This window comes from Schistocerca nitens, chromosome 8 (genome assembly GCF_023898315.1).
Source record: "Schistocerca nitens isolate TAMUIC-IGC-003100 chromosome 8, iqSchNite1.1, whole genome shotgun sequence".
Lineage (NCBI taxonomy): Eukaryota > Metazoa > Arthropoda > Insecta > Orthoptera > Acrididae > Schistocerca > Schistocerca nitens.
In genome coordinates, this window is record NC_064621.1 from 193,594,626 (window position 1) to 193,617,775 (window position 23,150).

Below are 23,150 nucleotides of genomic sequence, written 5' to 3' on the forward strand. Positions count from 1 at the left end.
GTTGGTGGGGAGGCTTGCGTACCTCACGATACAGATGGCCGTACCGTAGGTGCAACCACAACGGAGGGGTATCTGTTGAGAGGCCAGACAAACGTGTGGTTCCTGAAGAGGGGCAGCAGCATGTTCAGTAGTTGCAGGGGCCACAGTCTGGATGCTTGACTGATCTGGCCTTGTAACACTAACCAAAACGGCCTTGCTGTGCTGGTACTGCGAACGGCTGAAAGCAAGGGGAAACTACAGCCGTAACTTTTCCCGAGGGCATGCAGCTTTACTGTATGGATAAATGATGATGGCATCCTCTTGGGTAAAATATTCCAGAGGTAAAATAGTCCCCCATTCGGATCTCCGGGCGGGGACTACTCAAGAGGATGTCGTTATCAGGAGAAAGAAAACTGGCGTTCTGCTGATCGGAGCGTGGAATGTCAGATCCCTTAATCCGGCAGGTAGGTTAGAAACTTTAAAAAGGGAAATGGATAGATTAAAGTTAGATATAGTGGGAATTAGTGAAGCGTGGTGGTAGGAGGAACAAGACTTTTGGTCAGGTGAATACAGGGTTATAAATACAAAATCAAATAAGGGTAACGCAGGAGTAGGTTTAATAATGAATAAAAAAATAGGAGTGCGGGTAAGCTACTACAAACAGCATAGTGAACGCATTATTGTGGCCAAGATAGACACGAAGCTCACGCCTACTACAGTGGTACAAGTTTATATGCCAACTAGCTCTGCAGATGATGAAGAAATTGAAGAAATGTATCATGAAATAAAAGAAATTATTCAGATAGTGAAGGGAGACGAAAATTTAATAGTCATGGGTGATTGGAATTCGAGTGTAGGAAAAGGGAGAGAAGGAAACGTAGTAGGTGAATATGGATTGGGTCTAAGAAATGAAAGAGGAAGCCGCCTGGTAGAATTTTGCACAGAGCACAACATAATCATAGCTAACACTTGGTTTAAGAATCATGAAAGAAGGTTGTATACATGGAAGAAGCCTGGAGACTCTAACAGGTTTCAGATAGATTATATAATGCTAAGACAGAGATTTAGCAGCCAGGTTTTAAATTGTAAGACATTTCCAGGGGCAGATGTGGACTCTGTCCACAATCTATTGGTTATGAACTGTAGATTAAAACTGAAGAAACCGCAAAAAGGTGGGAATTTAAGGAGATGGGACCGGGATAAACTGACAGAACCAGAGGTTTTAAAGAGTTTCAGGGAGAGAATAAGGGAACAATTGACAGGAATGGGGGAAAGAAATACAGTAGAAGAAGAATGGGTAGCTCTGAGGGATGAAGTAGTGAAGGCGGCAGAGGATCAAGTAGGTAAAAAGACAAGGGCTAGTAGAAATCCTTGGGTAAGGAAAGGCAAACCTACATTTCTAGCATTTGTAGACTTAGAGAAAGCTTTCGACAATGTTGACAGGAATAATCTCTTTCAAATTCTAAAGATGGCAGGGATAAAATACAGGGAGCGAAAGGCTATTTACAATTTGTACAGAAACCAGATGGCAGTTATAAGAGTCGAGGGGCATGAAAGGGAAACAGCGGTTGGGAAGGGAGTGAGACAGGGTTGTAGCCTGTCCCCGATGTTATTCAATCTATATATCGAGCAAGCAGTAAAGGAAACAAAAGGAAAATTCGGAGTAGGTATTAAAATCCATGGAGAAGGAATAAAAATGTTGAGATTCGCTGATGACATTGTAGTTCTGTCAGAGACAGCAAAGGACTTGGAAGAGCAGTTGAACGGAATGGACAGTGTCTTGAAAGGAGGATATAAGATGAACATCAACAAAAGCAAAACGAGGATAATGGAATGTAGTTGAATTAAGTCGGGTGATGCTGTGGGGAATTAGATTAGGAAATGAGACACTTAAAGTAGTAAAGGAGTTTTGCTATTTGGGGAGCAAAATAACTGATGATGGTCAAAGTAGGATATAAAATGTAGTCTGGCAATGGGAAGGAAAGCGTTTCTGAAGAAGAGAAATTTGTTAACATCGAGTATAGATTTAAGTGTCAGGAAGTCGTTTCTGAAAGTATTTGTATGGAGTGTAGCCATGTATGGAAGTGAAACATGGACGATAAATAGTTTGGACAAGTATAGAATAGAAGATTTTGAAATGTGGTGCTACAGAAGATTGCTGAAGATTAGAGGGGTAGATCACGTAACTAATGAGGTTGCAGTAAGTACTGGGAGATGAAGAAGCTTACACAGGATAGAGTAGCATGGAGAGCTGCATCAAACCAGACTCAGGACGGAAGAGAACAACAACAACAACAACAACAATTCAGGAGAATATGATAACTGCGATACTACTGCGCGACGTATTAAAAGGATATTTTCTTCGCTATATTCAGCTTCCATTTAGTCAACTTTGAGCTAACTATGAGTTTCCATTATACGGATGAGCACTACCGCGTACCAAAATAATTATGTGGAAGTTTAGCCAGCAGTCCCATAAATAATGAAACCTCATCGCCTAGACTTCACCACAGCAAGTAATTGAAATAATCTCACCCAATCATCTAATCATTGTAGAACCCCACACCAGCACAGATCGTCTCCAGAAAAAAAAAACTATATATCTTTCTGTCATGTCGTATCATACGTGTTAGCTGGCTTTGTCTTAGTCTCGGCCTTCCTTGTATTCGCTAATGCTAACACTGAGTTTGTTTTTAATTCACTATAAATTTCTGTGCTTCTTTCTACCATCTGGCCAAATTTCCGGTTATTAATCCCATATACGAGTATTAACATAGACGGAGCAATAGTATTGTAGAATTTGACTCTGACTCTTCTGTACTAGCACACAGTAATTCATCCATTTCTTTGTGTAGACTGTTCACAAATGGAAACACAAGGAAAGTGCATACGTATCACTCAGTAAACCGTCTGTAGGTGAAGGTTTGCGTGAGTAGAAAGTACACCTACAAAAAGAAGGTTGAAGTGCTACTCATATACGGAGAAAGTAACTGCAATAATGTATTCTTATTTATAATGAAGGGACATGGAGTACAGTACTGAAGAAGTTTTCAACGTATGTTGTGTACATAAAGGCAGTCCTTGATTAGAAATTTCATCATCATTCCTAACCTTTTATTGTGGCTGAGTGAAGTAGTAATGCTACTCGGCCAGAAGAACCCTACATACTGACAAAAACTCAACTATCTGATCTTTGTATGTATGTCTGTTGCCATGGATTGAATCTCGTTCCCTGAAACGTACAGCAAGACGAGAAAACATTTATCAGGAAGGATGTAGATTATCGTTTAAAGAATACAGAATGCTATTTAAAAAAAATGTGCTGGTGTTCACATCTTCTTAACCAACGGAGATACAAGAAGCGCAGTAACTCTGGCTAATCTCACTTTGCTAGTTAAACAGAACTTGTTTGATACAAGTATAAAAATACCCCCTTCGTGGTTCTATCACCACAACTCAGAAAACTAATTGTGGGTCGGCCACTTCTCTAAGATCTACCCTCTGAATTTACATCCGCACAATTTAAGATGGATACCGTAGTACTAGGCCTTAGTTCCAGATCCTAAAGTGGGATATTTGCATAATAATTAATTTGAGATAAAGGTATCTGACAAATAAGTATTTGTTTTGTTTCATTAAAACATTGATTATCACACCCATCGAGATCTGTATGATCTTTCAGGTTATAGATTATTATGGATATTAGTGTTATTCTACTACCTAACAAATTGCACCCAGCAACTCAAATCCTGATCTGAGATTCAAATTTAACCCCCAAAATTCCTGCTGGTAAACGCACTGACTCGAAGGCTGATGACTGAATGAATCGATCATACATTCAACACACGAACGTTGAACCAGAAACTGGCAGTATTACGAAATTCAACAAGTGCTGAACGGAATCAAGCAGCTCGCCTGCGCCGCTTTTTACGCTCACTGTATATTTCCCTGGCACAGAGATGAACGCCAGATATCTGCAACACCGTCCCCTGGTGGTCTGTTAAGACATGCTCCTCTTCATTTTGTTGGAAGTTGTTGACGGGACGTTAACTAGACCCTCTCCCCCACGGCCTCACCCACCCTTGAAGTCCGTCAATTAACTCCAACAACAACCTGCTATCGACTGAAGGCCGCCAGTGAAGCTCTACTGATAGCCACCGGCAGCAATCAGCCCGTTAATGTCAAACTTTTGGCTTTCTTTTATGCTCTGCGCTCTTCTTTCCTGTCAAGTCGTGTGTTTTGCCAGTACCAAAATTACAAATCACTGAGGCTCAATAGCGAGCTTTCCCACCAACATAGAGAGACTCACCAAATGGGTGTGTCACCACCAGAAGCCAATAATTTTGCAAAACTCTTCCTTGTGCTAAAACACGTCCACGCCAGCGCCGTGCTGTGATATCACACTCAACAAACAAATCCTGCGTCTTCACACTCATGGAGTTAGTCTTGAATCAGAGAGCCCTAGGACTTTGGAAATACCGCTTGCGAGGCTAGCTCATTATTTTGTGCAGCTTGTGTTTACAAAAGCGACCAGTGGCTATTTACAAGGTGGGTCTGCAAAACGCGAGAGAACATTATCTCTCACCAGCAGCTCGAGACACCTCTCCATCCCTTAGTGACCCCTCGGCTGCCTGAAGTTGTTAGCTGAACAGTGCTTAGTAGCCTCCTGGGACGCTGTAGTTCCAAGAAGCACCAGGTCCAGGAAGTCGGCGTCTGTCCCTCCGGTCGCCTGGCAAAGTGCCACTCTCGGTAACACTGTTCTCTCATCTCAGATCCAACGCATTGTGTCTTCCCACGCACACATAAGCATTCACAAATCAGTGAGTCTCTCACCAAGTTAAAGAAAGGAAATGATATAGGGCGTTGTACCATCAATCACTGTGTTCCAAGATCTTTAATAAATAATTCCTTATTGCAATTCCTGCCGTTATCATTCTCTAAATTAATAATCCAATATGAAAGTTAAAGAAAAAAGCACGCTGATTGCCCTGCCACGGTTCACGTTTTATGGTTCTTTTAGAAAAGAATAGGTTTCAGGTGGCCAAGATAAATGAGACATCTCCCAAATATCATATTGTCTAGAAACAAAATGAAATTGTTTCAAGGAACTATTTTCATGCTACAAAAAATGGTATATTTTAAGATTAAAACTTTGTGGGGTATTGTCAGATGGTAGACAGGACAGCTAGTCAGTGAACAATATACCTTAGCAATGAAACTAAATGACAGTGTTGTGAGTGATAATTTAGAAGTTGCGCGTACTTTCAGCAGTCACTTTCTAAACATAGCAGCAAAAGGATTAAATCGTTCAGTTGAGGCAGCAAGACAATAATTTTAAATTGTATTACAAAAAACTTCAAGCAACTAGGAACAGCATCACTGGAACTAATTCAACTGGGACAGTTAAAAAAGCAAAGACCTATACGGTTTGACAAAAAAGACTTAACTATCGTCCAATTTAGTTACTTCCAAAATACTTGAATAAATGATGTACTCAAGAGTAATTTCACATTTAGGTGGAAGCAATTTAGTTCGCGTATAACAGTTTGGATTGTAGAAGGGTTACTCAACTAAGAATGCAGTTTACACATTCACCCATCAGATATTAGAAATCTTAAGTAATAAAAACTAGCCAGTTGGTACACTTTGTGATCTTTCCAAGGTTTTTGAATGTGTAGATCATTTACTTTATTAGAAAAACTTAAGCTTTATGAAACTGATGGCTTTACAGACAACCGGTTTGAATCATACTTAACAATCAGAATGTAAAAAGTTGTGTGAAAAAATAAAAAAGTTAGAAAATTGTAGCGTCTGGGGAGAAATCACAAAGGCAGTCTCACTGGGTCCAATTTTACATCCATTCCTGTTCCTTACATACGTAATGACCTTCCACTTAACATTCAACAAACAGAATTGGTACTTTTAGCTGATGATAGAGAGAAGGCCACCTAAAAGATTGTTAATGGTGTTTTACAAAGCATTATTAAGTGGCTGCCTGAAAATGGACTATACCTATATTTTGAAAAGAACAACTGTGTACAGCTCCGGACCACAAATAGAGTCATACCAACAATAGAAGTAGCACACGAACGGGAGACAATAAATAAGGCAGAATGCTTCAAATTTTTGGGCGTACATGTTGATGAAAACTTGAACTGAAAGAAGTATATTACTGGCCTGATCAAACATTTATGTTCATCTTCCCTTGATTTTTGTAGAATTGCTGATTTTGCAAACAAACGAATCAGTCTGCGGACATATTCTGCGTATTTCAACTCACAAGGGTCACATTTAACGTCGAATGCCCAGAACCGCACTAAACTATGCTTAGAATAACATTCGGTCATAAAAACGACAGTCGTCTGTGTGTTTTCCATACAAATTGTTGCATTCAAACGCTAGTGATAATTGAATAGAGAGAAACAAGGTAACAAGATTTCAGTACCGTAGGAGAGAAACGATACGTAATTCAATGACCTCAGTCTGTCATTACTTTTTGAATCAAAAGTGCCAAAACTGTGTGCTTAATTATAGTAGCGCGAAACCTACATGTCCTACACACCTGGCTGTGCTTGTATTATTGTTCATAGTGAAGATTCATTATTTCGAGAAAGTTGTCAGAACAAAGTGGAAGAGAACAATATGCACACCTCATTAGAGCCACGTTTTTACTTTCAAAATCACTTACGCATTCAAGTAGTGTAATATCAAAAGACACACGATGCTATGGGTATGTAAGTATCATAACCCGTCTTTCACCAAGCATATTGAAATACACTTTGGTGCAGAAGAACGAATATAAATAGCAGAGTGAAGTTTGATTATGAAATAACTATCATGTATCTTCACTTGTGGTTTGGCACATCGTTGTCTTAGAAAATCAGCAGTCCATCTTATATCTCTGCTGCCATGAAGAGTTTGTCAGTAATTTGTTGGTTTCGATGGCAAAATCTTCAGAATAACATGCCTGTTTCGTAGACTTGCATCGGTACGATCTGTACGACCTGAAGAGGAATCACATACCAATAGGCTCTTTTCACCTGTTGCAAGTTCGCCAAAGACTGCAGTTAGAAAACGTTTCATGTGTCCTTCAGTCATTTTTCCACTTTTGCTTGCCTCCACGTGAATATTTCGTGGGCAGGTTGTTTCAAGTTTCTTTGAAATGTCTGGATCAAAAATGTCTTGTGCCTCTCGGAAACAGATGTACAACTTGTTTGTTAGTCTGCCTGTCATTGATAAAGCCAAATTAATTGGCTAGCTGTGGATGGAGCTACGTCCAGACTGCAAAACTCTAGCTGTAGTTTTCTCTTCCTGTGTGACGGTGTTGATGATGAAGACATTTCATACTGGAATTGAATCTTGTCATTTTTGCAAAAATTTCCTCTCTCCATAATTCGCCGATTGCAAGTGATCACTATCATCACCACTTTACAACTGACAGATCCTAGCGTAAATATTCTTAGTGATATACAAGTACATCAGATGGTATTACAAATCGATACTATCATCTCACAGCAGATTAAGGCATGGATTTACTATCCTATATAATTACGCATGCCTAAATTATTGTCATAGCATACAGCCACGTCAGTATTCTACATTTAAAAAAAGTATTTGTAAAACACTGTGCGACATTCATAAAACGTGTTTAATACGTAAACTTTATATATTGTTTTAGAAAATTTCTAAAAACATTTTATAAACATGCCTAATACTTTTTTATCAAATTTTCCTTTATACAAAATCACAACGAATACGACAACCTGTAACGAATTGAAAACTCAGCTAATGTACAGTCAATGGTATCATAATTATGTAGGTTGATTTTAGTATAACCAAGAATAGCTCGATGTCTACAGGAACAGATATGATATTTCATCAAGAATACATTCAAGGTATGTGTACCACCAACAGAGCTATTTCATGTTAGTGCTTTTGTTGTCTATAGCGATGTTTGTGTGAGCTAATCCAAGAAAACACGTCACCTGCAGCTTACGTGCAATTAATCACCTGATATCCAGGTAAACAGTCTTCCAATGATTAATATAACCGATGTACGTTTATTAAACCTTGTGGGATTGTATCGCTCTTAAACTGACCCCATGACCTAGCATTACCGCTCACTCTTACATATGGGTGTGATGGAATGTAATTTAAGCACATGTAATTGTATGGAATAGTAGACCCATGCCTTCATCTGACGTGAGATGATAGTATCGATTTATACTGGCACTGCGCCATCTGATGGATTTGTACCTCACTAAGAATGTTCACGCCAGGATCTGTCGGTTGTAAAGTGGTTGTGAATGTGAGCACTTGCAATGGGCGCATTAATATGTCTGTACATAGCTGCTATTTTAAAACTGATAGCCGACTTCTAGAGAGGTTCACGATACCAACGTGAACAAACATTATTTAGGATCACTTGCTGTACTGATGGAGGAGATTATATGATGATGCAAACATAGGTATGTTGATATTCCATTTACTCTAAATTTTTAACATAATTATGCGTGCTGTTACGTTGGTAGCTGTATCCAAGCATTTTCGGTTCCATATTTTGTGGGTCCAAAGATGGCAACAGAGAATTGCCGAAACTGGTCATCTGCATGAATAAATGATTTTAGCGATCTTGGCAGATGAGAAATTATTCAGTGTTAATAATGCTACAAATCGCCCCCACACTGACGATGTCAGAAGTGTATATATGTAATATGACTGAATGAAATGTCATAGTCAGATTTACAATTGTCGACAAAAAAAAAAAATCGGCGCATTGGAATAACGTATCCAAGAACTCTCTACGCTCGACCTTGATTTCATTTCCATATTCATCTCGTCCCAACTTTGTCCCTAATATTTGTACCACATTCGTAGGATTAATTCTCTTCATGATATCACTGTACTCAGTTCACACAGTAACCTATATACGAACACTCCAAGAGACAGATTCGTACTGCAGCTATACATTTCGCGCGACTCGAGGACTTGTTAGTGCAGCTACTACAAGCCACCACATGATTACGCTTGCAGACAAGCGGAGTTTTGCAAGGAAATGAAACAGACCACTGTTGTTAGTCTAAACAAGGTCTCGTGCCATTCCGAGCGTTCGAGGTCAAAGGTGTCTCTTGGCAATAATGGTTTGTGGGATAAGTTTCTGGGGTAACTCATCGCTGATTATACAAAAAGGAGCGGTAAGAGTAATATATGGTATTGCCTTGTAGGTACCTCTTGAATGAATTGGGCACCGGCTAAATACATATAGTCATATGTAATTCGTTATAAATAAACCATCGCATTTTGGCATAAATAGTGGTATCCATAACTACAATACTAGAGGGAAAAATGACATTCATCACTCACTATAGACTCCGTATGTGGCTCAGAAACGAGTTCAATATGCAGCAGCCAAAGTTTTTGATCATTTGCCCAATACCGTAAAACGTTTGACAGGTAACACGGTTAGTTTTAAATATAACCTAAAATCAGTTGTCCTGGACAACTCCTTCTGCTCCATGGACGAATTTCTGTTTAAAAATTGGTAGGCTGTAAAAACGAAAAAAGAAAAACCAGTTTTTAAGTGTAGAGGAACGTGTATGACTAAAAATTGTGTTAATTAATGTTAACACACGTCATGTTTCATGTGTACTTGTAAACTGACTCGTTCCACATCACGTCGGTAAAGTAATCGTTCAAATGATCTATGAAACATGTAACTAATTTAACTAATATTTTTCACAGAGAGTAGATTCCTTCCCTGAAGTGCAATTCTCGAAGGAAATATCGATTTGCACTTACCAAAAGGGTGCAATTCGACTGTTTTGCGACCACAAATTCCCTGCGGCGTGCAAATTTTTGGAACTCGGAAATATGACGTATTGACCAAACGTTTTTTTTTCTCTTCCAGACTGTCAGTTGTTTTGTTGTCAACACAATACACATTTTTGCGGGGAGGTGCTCATCCTGATGACAGCATTCCAGGTCTCTTCTCATATATAAGGGCCGATCAAAAAGTTTCCGGTCGAAGACCTGATAGTCCAGAAGCAGTACGCCAATCCGACAAAATCGCCGTCATCATTGAGCAACCATCTCACCTACGCACCAGTTGAAGATAAACATTAGGTAAAATATCGTGTCCTGCTATGCGGGAAGTCCGTAATTGCCTGCTGCACATCCTCGTGCGACAGGAATCGTTGACCCGTCTGGGCAGGCCCTCGGGTTCTCTCACCTTCGTTGGAGCAACTTCTGCTTATCTCGATATTTGCAATATGAGGATGTTCGTTATCTTGAAGCAGCAGCACACCTTATCGCACGATTGCATAACTGTGGTTTTCGTCAGGCATGCGCCCCATACAAATTTTTCATTCTCCGACGAATGTCTGCTAGTGTTTGTCCTTCGGCAGCCAAGAAAAGAATAACAGCACGTTTTTCCTGTTTTGGATGCATTTGGTAATAATAGCGCCATGGATCATGTTTCCGCACCTAGCGCACGCACGTCCGAAAAACACGACTGCTACACTAATCCCTATCCTACTTGTCGGTGCTTATATACCCATATCGTAGAGCTACATGCATATATGCTGCAGCAACGCCCTCAAACTGAAAGCTTTTGATAGCCCTATTATACGTTTTGGTCAAAGTGCAACACTAGACTACTTGTGCAGCTTTGGACAGCTATTGTACGCTTAATGTCGTCCATCATAATAGACTTTCGACAGGCAGAAGCTATGTCCACGTTGACTGAAATAATAGAATTACATAATCAGTTACGTTTTTCCATGCTTATCACGACATATATCTATAAATATTCCCATTTTAGAGTATGCCAGAGTTTGTCTAATGTGTGTATAGTTCTATGTTTCTTTCCGCGCAGTTGTCTTTTTGTTTTCTTAATAGAATAGAAAAAAAAGTAAATAAATACTATCTTGGAATTTAGATACTGATGGTGAGCCGTAGTTGTGCCATGTGGGTAGATCTATAAAAGTCTACACAGACATCTTAACCGAAAATTACGCAAAATCCCACGTTATATATTATCTAAACGCGTTGTGCTACAAATGTAACAACATAACTGGTTAGTAGCTTTATTATTTAAATGGTTATTTTTTACAGTTTCTAAGGTACTCAGTGAGCACGATTAAAAGTAAAACAAGAGTAGAGGAATGATGTCGAATTATGACAAGTGATGCAGACGGAATTCGATTAGAAAGTGAGACACTAAAATTAGCGAATCAGTTTTTCTAATTGCGAAAGAAAATAACTAACTATAGCAGACGTGAAGAGAATATAAAATGCTGACTTCTTATAACAAAGAAACATTTTACGCAAAAGACTAATACTGACTTCCAATAGCAAACAAATCTTCTACGAACAAGAGTAATATTTTCACGTCTAGTAAACTTCTGATATAAATTTAAATGTTTGGAAGCATTTTCTGTTAACGTTTGTCAGGAATGTAACCCTATATCGAATGGAAATGTGAGCGGTGAACAGTACAGAGAAGAAGAGGAAAGAGGTTCAAAATGGTTCAAATGGCTCTGAACATATGGGACTTAACTGCTGAGGTCATCAGTCCCCTAGAACTTAGAGCTACTTAAACCTAACTAACCTAAGGACATCACACACATCCATGCCCACGGTAGGATTAGAACTTGCGACCGTAGCGGTCGCACGGCTCCAGACTGTAGCGCCTAGAACCGCTCAGCCACTCCGGCCGGCGAGGAAAGAGGACTTTGAAATGTGGTGCTTCTGAAGATTGCTGCAGAGTAGATGGGTAGATAAAGCAGCTAATTGGAAGACGCTGAATAAAATCAAGGAGAAAGTAATGCCTGTCACAATTTGACTAAAAAAAGGGGTCGGTAGCTAGGACACATTCTTTGGCGAGAAGTAATGCTTGATTTGGTAATGATGGAAAACGGGTAAAAACTGGAGAGGAAGAACAAGGCATTTCGGCAGTAAACTGGTTCAGAAAGTAGATTGCAGTAGTTATGCAAATATTGAGGGGCTTGCATGTGATAGACTAGCGGCGTGAGCTGCATTAAACCAGTCGTCGGACGGAAGACAGCAACAACAACGACAACGATAGGAAGTACTCGTTTTGTATCCAAGATAACAATTCCCACAAACTTCATTAGAGATGGAATCGAGTTTGCCTACTTTGTTTTTGGGTTAGGAGGTTTACTTGGTTTCTGTTTCTCGAGTGCGTCATGTGATCATGTGCTACTTATAGTAAGAAACCATTTTGAAAGAATTGTTCAAATGGTCCATGGAACTAACTATCGAACTAAGCCCTAGAATCGCTGTTTCTTGGAGTGAATGTGGGGATGAAGAGTAGTGACGTACACGCTGAACTCTGGAATACCTCCAGACGGTGGAAAGACGGTGACACAATGAAATAATACGAAACTACCGATTCCAGTGTTCCGATTATACTTCACCATCAATTTGAGTAACTAAGCGGATTAAAATGTTATGTAGGAGGAAGCGAGAGATGTGTTACAATAACAAGGATAGTCAGAGCTCGTTACAGAATTTCACGACAGACCATAGTGCAAAGTGCTGAAGAATGTCATCAGACAAGCTAAAACGATATATTACAGCAAGAGAATAGAAGGCTTTCTGGACAAAACTGAAACAATAGGGTCAATTGTGAGCGATGTATCAGGGCAGCATATGTGTGCTAAACATGCCAATGACCCTTGTGCGAAGATGCAACTATTAGCGATCCACCAGGGCTGTGCAAAATATTTAATAATCACTTTTTGTCAATAGTTGGCGAGTTAAATCCAAATTTATTTGGCTGAAATAAATATTCAGATGTGATTCTAGCTAAAATAACTATTTATTTAACGACACTTTTGTTACACGGAACTACAGAATACCAACACAGACCTGCACTGCTCGAAAAACATTGATACACCTATCACAAGTTTTCTTGAAATTATTTTATTGTACCGTTACTAGTTTCGGACCTGAGCCCATCATCAGACACATTTGTGTCTTCCAAAGAGGCTGTGCTTGTAAGCCAGAGGTTTACATATGCAAAGGAGCGCTTGTCAGGAAGACACAGATGTAAAACTTACGAGAGGTCAACACTACCATCGGATGACTGGTTCAGGCCCGAAACTAGTAACAAAATCATTACAAGAAAACTTGTGGTTTATGTAATAACTTTTTTCCAGCAGTGTAGTTCTATGCTGATGTTCCGTAGTCCTTCACATATTATAAGCCAGAGGTTTATATATGTGAAGGAGGGCCAGGGAGACACAAATATAAAACTTGCAAGAAGTAAGAGCTACAAGCTGATGAAGGGCACTTCATTTGAAGAAAACTTGTGGCTGGCTGCAGTATTTTCCACAATGTAATTTACGAAAACAGGTTGGGTGTCCTCCAATCAAAATGGATAAAATAAAATTATTACTGCCTTTTAGAGGCTTCCAATTCGCTCGAGATATGTTGTTGCAACATTGTATAGGGGGTGCATGGAATGGTTACATTTACAGATCAACAGCACAAGCGGTTCTGAGGCACCAGCCATCGAAACATGTTGAAACACCCATATTAGTACTTGGTGTAGCCTCCATGGGCGACAATGCTGGCGCTCATTCTGGTGTCCCGCCGATCGAACAGGTAGCGAATACTATACTGCTACACGTTATTCCACGCCTGCCCGACCTGTCACGTAGTTCTATACGAGTTGTTCGTTGACGAGTCGCGCGAGACACCTCTCGTCTCATACTATCTCACACATGCTCTGTTGGAGACAAATCTGAAGATAGTGCTGGCCAGGGAAATTTGTGCAATTCTTGCAGAGCATGTTGAGTTTCAAGGGCAATTGTAACACCCCAAATACGAAACCCCTAATGAAAGCCCTTCGTTAGTAAAATAAACAGCAAAATAAGTTATCCTGACATTGACTGGAACTACTGACAACAAAATTAACACAGGAATACTTATTAACTAATAACGTTTATTACAAAGAAAGGACTAAATGAAACACTATCAGATGATACGAAGCATGAAACTTTAAATAAATAATTCAAAATATATTCTTTACGGAGGTGAAGGCCAGACCATAAGTAGATCAAAGATAACATTTATCCATGAAGAGAGTTGAGGCTGCATCGAGGTGTAACTTCGCTGCGACTACAATGTAACACTACAAGGGAGATGTTAATTCATTCTCTCTCTTGTAGACGTCGCAATAGTAGTAAGCCTATTGAACGCTACTAGATTGTTTCAAACCGATCTGAAGTTTTAAAAGTTTTCCAGTATCGACTTGACGTTCTAGTCAGAATTTCGAACTTAAGTAAAATAACATTTACCGTTTAGCGAGACAACGGAGCACTTATTATATGTGAAATAAAAGTAAATCGTGTGATACCTGATTAACGCTGGGACTTTGTCTTCGTGATCTGTGGTTGTCACAGACATCGAAGGACACAGCAATATACCGACCACGGACATGAACTCTATTATTAGCCTTGAGTAGGAAATAGCTACACGCGACCACGAAGAACTTACAGTTGCGCCGTGTTGCCGGAAGCTGTAGTCAATGTCAGAATCGCTGATGCAGATAGATTCAAGACCCTGAACTACAGTTCGGTGTGTTTTCAGTGCAGGTTTAAATAATTACGAAGTTCAATAAACTCCAATTTAAACTTAATGCTTCGTGTCGGCTACGTCATTTAACGGAAATATACTGTATAATTGTGAAATTAACTATTTCTTGAGAGAACGCAGAAGTTAAAGGTGATTCATTGATTTTATTAACAGTGAAGAGCAAGTTTACACCGAAATACGACGCTTTCTGTACGTTATCCGAAGAGTATTTTGTCTCTAGAATTACGTCGTATTAGTTGTTGAATTAACACCGTAGCGAAGCCTTGACGACGCTATATTAATTAATAAATCAACATTGTCGCAAAACTATGATGTAGCATCGACTTGAGTGATGGACTTTATAATTCAAGATATCCTATTATCTGCGTTTGAATTATCTCTCGCAAACCGGGCATAAGAACTAAAGTTATCAAGTTCGCGTAGGCTTATCAACCTGTTGCGAACACGCGAAGCATATTTTGTTAATTGTTTCAGATCAAGGGAGTCGTTGCGGTACCGAGTGCTGCAGTCGCTGTGGGTTCGACGTAAAGAAGAGCAACAGACTTCGAAGACCAGTGCTTCAATTTTAAACAAGGGCTGCTCACACATTCAGGCGTGCTGCTATTTCGATACGTTGATATCAGTCTAAGGGAGATAGTGTCTGAAATTAATCAACCAAGCGACGAGTTTTTTTTTTTTAACCGTTACAAATCGGAGTCGTCGCGATGGACGGACGCTGTTCCATGTCAACCAGACTGGGACAACCATCACCATCGAGCCGACACAAATAAAAAAAAAGCCACACAGTGTGTGCGAGAACATTGTTCTGTTGGAAAAACACATCTCTTTCCTGTCGCAACGCTAGCACGAGAGGGACGTGACAACATTCTGCAAGTACTGAGTGATGGTTAACGTTCCTCCGGAAACACCAACGGTGAACGAGAGTTGTAGCTTATGTCAACACGCACAATGAGGCATGGGTTCGGCCAGTTTGGCTTTGACGAATGCCCTTCACGAGACAGCAATCAACAGGTCTAAGTAGTTGCGTACAAGCAGACTCTGCTTTCATCGCTGAAGACCTCGGCGCGCCATTCTATCTTCCAAGTGATGATCTGGTGGCACCAGTCGGGCCATGCTGTGGCTCGAGTGGAAGGCTAGATGTGTACGTGCCCATAAACCCACTGATAATAGCCGGTTGGCAAGAGTTTGTGTTCACACGTCTGGACTCACAAGCCCTTTTATCTGTGCTGTGGTATCTGTACGATAGTCCTGGCGGGTTTTGTGTTGTTTGGACGTCCAGAACCTCATAGGCTATGCTGATACGAGCATAGTTGCGCAACTGACGCAGCACGTCGAACGTATGTGGCAATTCTCCAAAAGGACCATTCCGCCATTTGGAAGGCCACAATTTGACCACATTCAAACTGGCCAGTTGGCTATAGGAAACACTTGTGCGTCCCTGTGGCCTGGTTGTCAGCTTGCTTCATACGTTTGCACCACGCTGAGCCTTCTGGTTGTGAGCACTCCCTACAAAACGGTAGACACAGATGGCACTATGTTACCTATGTCACAACGCTTTCTGTTAGCGGACGACATTGAAATCATTATCAGTACATCTACCATCCCTCAGGTGCCATATGCCGTCATCGGATCAATATCGAAGTCGTATTTCCAGGTGTATTAATCACATGTAACAGTAGGAAACAAGAAAAAAAGAAACTGAATGAATTATTAAATCACTAAAGAATAATGACCCCCATGGGTACGATGAGATTTCATGTAGCAAACCACTTTACAGTAATGGGGAAAGAGGTAATTTACATAATTAAAGACCATATTCTTTGCTACCCGCGTTTCCGGAAGTCTTCGGGAAGGCAATGTGTAAGACAGTGACATATCGCAATGCACATAATTTGCTTTCAGACTTGCAGTTCAGTTTCAGAAAAAAAATTGCAGAGAAAATGTAATTATTCTTTTGTGTGTGACGCAGTAGCAGTGATAAATGATAGTGTGAGCACAGTAAGTGTTTTCTTTGATTTAACGAAAGCATTTAATTGTGTGGACCATGTGAGTATTCAGATAGAAGTCGAAAGGTGAAAACCTTGCCCTCTGTATATAAGTCCTTCCCAATAGTTCAGAACAAATTCTTTGTAATAATTTATTTATCCGTATGCTCTATCACAATTTTTTTCAGTTTTATCAGTTTTTTAATTATGTTTTTTATAAATTCTCTAACCAGCATCTTGTAAACTACGTGTTTACTCCTCCCACAACCAAGTTCCTTTGTCTCGCATGTTTCTGCGGAACCTGAGAAATAAATCAATGGTTCTCGGTATCATTGGTTGACTGGTGACAACCCCGACGACATTCCATACCTCCACTGGTGGGTTGTTCGTGACAACTGAGTGGCATTGTTACGTTATCTAGTGGTTGATATTAAAAAAAGAAAAGAATGACTTAGTTGGTAAAGATGTCAGTAGGAGTGCGGCTCCCAGACGAACCAGAGAAGATCTCTTGCACTAAAATCACAAGAAGCCTCGTAAGTCGCAAAGAAACTGAATGTTTTTTGTTGAATATCCGCTCAAGCTTCTAAAAAGTTCTTTGCTTTACTCTGCGACCAATTTCGGTATTAACTCTCATACTGAAGCAATTTTCTAGTGAAATCTGAAACTCACACGCTAAATGCAGCCAACCATAATAAACAGTCAATAGAATATTTAAACATGATACACCTCAGGAACACATAATTTTCTGGAACAAAATCTAAGTTTAAACTTTTACAGTTGAAACCTCCCCTTAGAAAAATTTATTAATTACTGTGCTGGTAAACCCCTTACGTTATTTGATTTTCAAACAGCTGAGCAAAACTGAACGTACTCAGACATTTCTCTCTTTAATTATTCTGATCATTATTAAACTGACACACAATATTTTTAGCGCAACGCAATCTGACTTATAATCTCTACAAAAGAATGGCCGTGACTAACAATAACCTATAGCTCTCATGAATCACTTGCCTCACAAAAATCTTCTGTACTCGAATTACTGCAATACGGCGAGCGCCAATATTGCCGGATAAATAAAGGAACCTAAGTACTGCAGGCACTACCTACTGATAGGCATAGTTAGCAAATGAAAGATTTTGATAGAGAACAAACAATGTATCTACTTTAATTGTGTTCAAAAGTTATAATATATATATCAGTTCATGACATCCAGTCTTTCGTTTTCCTGACGGACACACGTCCAGATCGTCCGCTCTCAAAACTCTGCCATCTCTCTTCCCACATCCACCACTGCTGGCGGCTCACCTCCAAGTGCGCGACGCTACGCGCTGTTCCTATCCAACTGCCCAATACTACAACAGCGAACATTCCAACAATGCCAACCAGCCACAGACTGCAAACAGCACACAGTTTTTCATACAGAGCACTACGCGACGTTACCAACATAAAAACCTAAACAGCCTACTTACATAGCCCCCATGCTCCCCAAAAAAATTTTACAAATTGTTTTGGGCAGTGGCCAATACAGAGTTGAAAAAATTTTTCATAATTACAATAACAAAGATATCAAATACACACACTTATTGATACACTGTTGGTCAAAACAAAGATTTTCTCACAGTCCATAAAGACAGTCCTGATCATTCATCACAGTAGTAATTGCAGTTTTTTTTTTCAAAATCTGTGCAGTAAAAGAGAATGCACATAGAAGTAGTGGATTTCCATGCAGTCTTGAAGAAGTAGTCTTGTCCTCCCAACGGGAAGACAATGCTGACGCTTGACATGCAAACAGGTAATGGGCCACAACAGAGCAAACCCACAGCAGAGTCAGTCGAAGTTTTGAAGAATATTGGTAGGTAGGTCATCACAATGCAGACCCACTGTAGACCTGGTAGAGATTATGGTATTGGTGGGCCGCCAGAGGTGCAGACCCACTGCAGTCCTTGTAGAAATAATCGTATTGGTGGGTCATCAAAGGTGTAGACCAACTGTAGTCCTTGTAGAGATGGCCAGCAGCCATCTGTTGCGACTGTGCGGGTGCACAATCACCATTAAGGAGTCTTGTAAATAATATAGCAAGTCCATAAAACACCACTTGTGCACTCACAAAGTTTTTGGAATTGTCCTTAGAACCAGCAATGCTGTTAACCAGGCCCTTGCTGAATTATTAACACATGTGCAAACACTAACAGTCCCAACTTCTCACATATTGTGCATATACTATGACCAACAGAAATTTGTGCACTGAAATGAATGCTTACAAGTTACTTAATGCTACGAACTGCTGTCAATTACAATTTTATAAAATGAGAATACAATTACAAAGCTACAGAAAACATCATTAAAAACATAACAATAGGGATAACATTTGTAGTAATACAGGCTTTACAAAAGAATAGAAATAAACACATACATCAGTGTTACAGGAATTATGACATAAGTAAATGAATAAAATAATGAGAATAGTTTTCGAAACATTAATTTCACACATGAGCATTAAAACAGAACAGAATAAATAATGTCTAAACCTCTTTACAAAGAAAATAACATATTATTAGAAAAATTCTACAACATAACTCTTATCAGATAAACACATAAACACAGGAAGAACACAAATACACAAGGGTACACAAACACATAGCGGAATAACACAAAAGAAAAGGACAGGGTTTGTTTTACTGCAGTATTTTGCAAAAAAAAACTTTCTTTACTTCTTGGAGATCTCCCTTCGTTCATCGTTATCCCGAAAAAGTCCTATCTATACCTGCTTTCTGTATTCTATTCATATCCTCTTTCAAAATAATTATTCTTCATTGTACAGTACCTTTTTTTATTCATCTCATTTTGTTCGTTTTTGTTCGTTGTATTTGCTCGGGGCGGACGTCGCAAGAGACCCGTTTCAGTTCGTCATTGATCCATTAAGTCATTTTTTTATTATCACAGAGGGTAGCTAACCCCCTGACCGAACACGCTGAATTACCGTGCCGGCGAGTCGCATGTCGGTCATTATTACGTCGTGTCGTCGGTTCCATCTCAAAATTCGGTGCACCTTGCCAATTTCTTTCATAATTTCCGAAATTTCCTGTGTTATTATTTTGTGGCTTTTCCGTATTTCAAAGTCCCTCTTCCCGTGTTGGAGCGCGAGTGTCCTCTGAAATATTTAATTCTTGTATTCCTTGTGCCAGCTGATCTTGTAGTTCCCGGATTTCTCTTTTGTGTTGCGTATTAATTTGATTTTGATTTTGTTTAAATATCTTAATTTGTTCATATTCGGGTCTTGTGTCACTCAGATCATCATCTACTTTTGTAGATAAGTTTGTGAACTGATCCGAAAGTTCGGCTACTTTCTCCGATAGTGAACTGATTTCCAAAGTGTGTTTTTCTGAACCAAGTTTCAGAGTGTCCATTTGTGTTGAAAACGTATCTACTGTGTCCTTTAAATTTTCCTGAGTTTTTGCAAGTTGCGGAACCGAATCGGTAGATGCAACTAAGTCAGTTTTAGCTTGCAACGTGACGTGATTTTCATGAACAACAGTTTGCAGTTCCTCGATGGCTGCTTCGTGATTCTGTAATGCATTTTCATGACGCGAAACCAAGCGAGGTAGCGCAGTGGCTAGCACACTGGACTCGCATTCGTGAGGACGACGGTTCAATCCCGCGTCCGGCCATCCTGATTTAGGTTTTCCGTGATTTCCCTAAATCACTTCAGGCAAATGCCAGGATGGATCGTTTGAAAGGGCACGGCCGACATCCTTCCCTGTCCTTTCCTAATCCGATGAGACCGATGACCTCGCTGTCTGGTCTCCTTTCCCAAACAATCCAATCCAATCCATGGCGCGAAAAAATAGGTTGGAAAAGCTAAAAAAATTTTGTTTTTACGTCATTAAAGACTTTTTGACATTTCGATTCGATTATAAGTAACTCAGCAGTTAAATCTTCACGTCTTTGTTCAAGCGTGATGTCTAACTTTTGAAGCTGTTGCTGTGTTTGTCTGTGGTGTTGTTCCATTGTGTCTAACTTTTGAAGCTTTTGTCCCATTTGTTGCATTAATTGTAATAACAATGCACTGGTGTCTGAAACATGTTCCTCAGTGCTATTCGGCAGTGCATGTGAACCGGCAATATTCGCATTTTGAAAAGCAGAACATGTGTCTCGACTTATTTGAGAAAACGGTGAGGGCGCAAAACCTGAATCTACAGGATTTGCAAGATTGTGTCCTGTCATTTCGGAATCCTGAGGAGAGCTGTTGCCGACCGATCGATCGATAATGCTTCCCTGTGCACTAATTGTTTCAGTGTCTACACCATTATTTGCCGCCCGCTCCATTTCCCTAAGCACAATTACCAAATTAATACTTTGAATGTCTGTTAATTCATTACACGGCGGTGCTGATAAGCTAAGCTCGTCGTTACAATCATTTTTCAATTAACTTTGGAGCCTAGTGTTACGTTTTTCACACGCCACAATTATCACATATTTCACACGATAATAAGAAAAGTACAATTTGAAGAGCGAAAATAAGAAAACACATTAACATAGCACTGAAAATAATATCTAGTTAACTGCAAGCGCAGCTGCGGAATACTTGTATTCCTCAACTGTTTTACTGTACAACAATGAAAAACTACAACTACAAAGGAAATTCTCTTTACAATCACGTTCTAGCAATAAACAATAGCTACACTAATTACATAAACTACAAGAAAAAATCAGAAGATTCCAGTGAGGTATTCTCGGCTAAGGGTCGACATATGAAACCTCCCCTTAGAAAAATTATGAATGACTGTGTTGGTAAACCACTTACATTATTTGATTTTCAAACAGCTGAAAATAGCTGAACGTACTCATTTCTCTCTTTACTTATTCTGACCATCACTAAGCTGACACACAATATTTTTAGCGCAATGCAATCTGACTTTCAATAATCCCTACAAAAGAATGGCCATGACTAAGAATAACCTATACCTCACAAAAACCTTCGTTACTCGAACTACTGGAATACAGCGAGAGCCAATACTGCCGGCTAAATAAAGGATTCTAACTACTGAATGCACTATATATATATATATATATATATATATATATATATATATATATATATATATATATATATATATATATATACTCCTGGAAATGGAAAAAAGAACACATTGACACCGGTGTGTCAGACCCACCATACTTGCTCCGGACACTGCGAGAGGGCTGTACAAGCAATGATCACACGCACGGCACAGCGGACACACCAGGAACCGCGGTGTTGGCCGTCGAATGGCGCTAGCTGCGCAGCATTTGTGCACCGCCGCCGTCAGTGTCAGCCAGTTTGCCGTGGCATACGGAGCTCCATCGCAGTCTTTAACACTGGTAGCATGCCGCGACAGCGTGGACGTGAACCGTATGTGCAGCTGACGGACTTTGAGCGAGGGCGTATAGTGGGCATGCGGGAGGCCGGGTGGACGTACCGCCGAATTGCTCAACACGTGGGGCGTGAGGTCTCCACAGTACATCGATGTTGTCGCCAGTGGTCGGCGGAAGGTGCACGTGCCCGTCGACCTGGGACCGGACCGCAGCGACGCACGGATGCACGCCAAGACCGTAGGATCCTACGCAGTGCCGTAGGGGACCGCACCGCCACTTCCCAGCAAATTAGGGACACTGTTGCTCCTGGGGTATCGGCGAGGACCATTCGCAACCGTCTCCATGAAGCTGGGCTACGGTCCCGCACACCGTTAGGCCGTCTTCCGCTCACGCCCCAACATCGTGCAGCCCGCCTCCAGTGGTGTCGCGACAGGCGTGAATGGAGGGACGAATGGAGACGTGTCGTCTTCAGCGATGAGAGTCGCTTCTGCCTTGGTGCCAATGATGGTCGTATGCGTGTTTGGCGCCGTGCAGGTGAGCGCCACAATCAGGACTGCATACGACCGAGGCACACAGGGCCAACACCCGGCATCATGGTGTGGGGAGCGATCTCCTACACTGGCCGTACACCACTGGTCATCGTCGAGGGGACACTGAATAGTGCACGGTACATCCAAACCGTCATCGAACCCATCGTTCTACCATTCCTAGACCGGCAAGGGAACTTGCTGTTCCAACAGGACAATGCACGTCCGCATGTATCCCGTGCCACCCAACGTGCTCTAGAAGGTGTAAGTCAACTACCCTGGCCAGCAAGATCTCCGGATCTGTCCCCCATTGAGCATGTTTGGGACTGGATGAAGCGTCGTCTCACGCGGTCTGCACGTCCAGCACGAACGCTAGTCCAACTGAGGCGCCAGGTGGAAATGGCATGGCAAGCTGTTCCACAGGACTACATCCAGCATCTCTACGATCGTCTCCATGGGAGAATAGCAGCCTGCATTGCTGCGAAAGGTGGATATACACTGTACCAGTGCCGACATTGTGCATGCTCTGTTGCCTGTGTCTATGTGCCTGTGGTTCTGTCAGTGTGATCATGTGATGTATCTGACCCCAGGAATGTGTCAATAAAGTTTCCCCTTCCTGGGACAATGAATTCACGGTGTTCTTATTTCCATTTCCAGGAGTATATATATATATATATATATA